The following is a 2,507-nucleotide window of genomic DNA, read 5'->3' on the forward strand; positions in this document are numbered from 1 at the left end:
CCTTCTAATTCATAGGCGGTGTAATTTGTGCGTCGCCGACTAATTGGCGGCGTTTCGCGATTTATGCTGTGACACCACTCGTAACATCTGCCCCCGCTGCACAACGCCATCACATCCCTCGGATGCCCCGAAGGAGCCGCATGATACCGGCCAATCATACATATTAATGGAACTCACGGGCCAACGCCGAGCCCTGAAATTGTTCGTGCAATCGATTCGAGCCGGTCGAATCGAGATGCCAACATGAGATAAACCTCTAGTCTAATGTTTTCCAACCTTTTTCGGGAATCCATCCCAATCCAAAGAGTTTTTACATTTTATATTGAATTATATTTTTAGAATAAATTTCAATAGTTTAGTTTAGATTAGATTATTATTTTTTAGTTTAGATTATATAACAAATTTTTTTCATCTTAGAAAGTAAGAGACGCAGAGTTAATGTAAAAATATATAATGTTTGCTATTTCATTTTTACAGATTTAATGCTATTGTGCACAAAACAATAATTTGAGTGACCAGTGCATTTGGATCTTTCTAATATTTCAAACATATTTTATGGAATATTTTTTGGAAATAAAAATATGGCACAGAATGTTAATTTTTAAAAAATCTGTAATGAAGACTAGTGATTAATTTGATATTTTGGAACACTAAAGGTAAAAAATTAATTAATAATTCTTGCAAAAAGTTTAGAGGAGTTTCTATCTGATGTACATGATCTTAGGTGTGGCTATAATGAGTGTCACCACTTTATGCTTTACGATCAAGCTATATTGGTTTTGTGGACTGTATGTATATGGACTGTATACAAACAGGCCAAAGTACCGCAAGATTTCCTTCGTCTAAAAAGGATTTCCATTCGAGATTCAAAAAATATCGGATTTATTGAGCTCACGAATGAACCGTTCTCTGGCAACATTTCAATTATAGAAACATATAGAACCATGTTATCAGATTGACCTTATGTGCAATTAAATTAGAATGGTAATTGCATTGGTGCCGAACTATCAAACAGAGAAACATGGATGGATTTATGAAGTATTAGGGGATCATATTTTTTTCTTTTTTCTTTTTAATTTAATTATGGTGAAACATTGAATAGGATATGCTCTAATTTGTTTCTATTTGGAATGTTTCTATATCAAATTAAGATTTAAAAATAATGTTTTAAATAAGTATGAAAATTTTTTTGATATTAAAATTATTTCAAGATTCAGATTTAAAATGTATATAAATGATAAATTTTCAGCTTGGATATCTTTGATACTATTGCACATTTTTATCAAATCTAGTTATTCAAGATATGAGAAGCCTGTCATGTCTCGATTGAAATTTTAATGTTAACATGCTAATAAGAATGTACCATTAAATTATAAGTACTTGATCTGATATAAATTAGACATGTTTAAATGCTAAAGTAACAATGTGTATATACGTTTACCATTTAACTGTTCACTAGCTTATCAAGATTTATCTTCTTTATTGAAATAAAATCATGATAACCAAACTCAATTGCGAAATATAGTTGTGTGTACTCATAATAGAAAAGCAAGTGGTATTTCAAAATATATAATTATCATACATAATGGAATTTATACTTGAATATAATTAATATTTGAAATTATCCTTAAAGTTAATATTATATTCGTGATTTTTTTTATTTCGCTATATTTTTGATTAAAGTTTTTGAAAAATTTTGCTGCCAACAATATCATAATATTCTACAATAACATAAAAGAATCCAAACAGTGATTTCAAAAATTTTTATCAGTTATCAGAATATATTTATTTCGGTATTATACTAGAACAGATGTTACAATGTTCTAGAACCAATTAGTTCTAACATATCCCACTGTTCCAATCCAATCTTTCCCTCCAACCATTCCACCGTCCACTTTCATCTAAATCATCTCTGAAACGGCTCACCTGGATCCTCTAACACCACTACTTGCTAACCGTGGCCAATTAACTACAGATCCATCCTTTTATCACGGGTTAATTAACGATCATACAGTACGGATCAATTTTCATGTGGCAGTAGATTCCACAAACGGAAGAGTGAAAGCCGCCTCCCGCGTTTTCCCGATCTTTCCATAAATCGAATCGAGTAAATGAATAGAACTCTCTCCGAGAGAGGCGTAACGCGACGGACAATTAACCATCCGGCCGATTATTATCGATCTCTGCATACGAGATGGTCAGACGTGGTGAAAGTTAGTCCGGTGACCTTTTCGACCCTAGCACGCAGCAGGAGTAGCAGATGCGTGCGGAACGAATTCGATGTAAGAGTGAGCAAAATCATAGCTTCTGCTGTTTGCTGAATTGATTTTTACACTGTTTGAGGAGTAAATTATTTAGCAAATAAAGAGGATATTTTATTAAATGAGGATTTTACAGAGAATGACTGATCTGATTTATATGTTCAAGTTCATGCAACATATAATTTTTTAAAATATGGTAAGTATTATAATTTCTATTATAAATGAAACATTTATTAAATTGAGAAT

The 2,507-nt window shown here is 31.8% G+C and overlaps 1 long non-coding RNA gene across 1 annotated transcript; it reads left to right on the plus strand.

Annotated features, from left to right (window-relative positions):
- The first annotated feature begins 572 nt into the window (after positions 1-572).
- Positions 573-1,618, plus strand: LOC116185265. Its single transcript, XR_004150064.1, has 3 exons — positions 573-656; positions 725-1,175; positions 1,250-1,618. It is a non-coding gene; the product is annotated as an uncharacterized LOC116185265 (long non-coding RNA).
- The last annotated feature ends 889 nt before the right edge of the window (positions 1,619-2,507 follow it).

The sequence above is a fragment of the Apis dorsata genome, unplaced genomic scaffold, assembly GCF_000469605.1.
Source record: "Apis dorsata unplaced genomic scaffold, Apis dorsata 1.3 scaffold_139, whole genome shotgun sequence".
In the NCBI taxonomy this organism is placed as follows: Eukaryota; Metazoa; Arthropoda; class Insecta; order Hymenoptera; family Apidae; genus Apis; species Apis dorsata.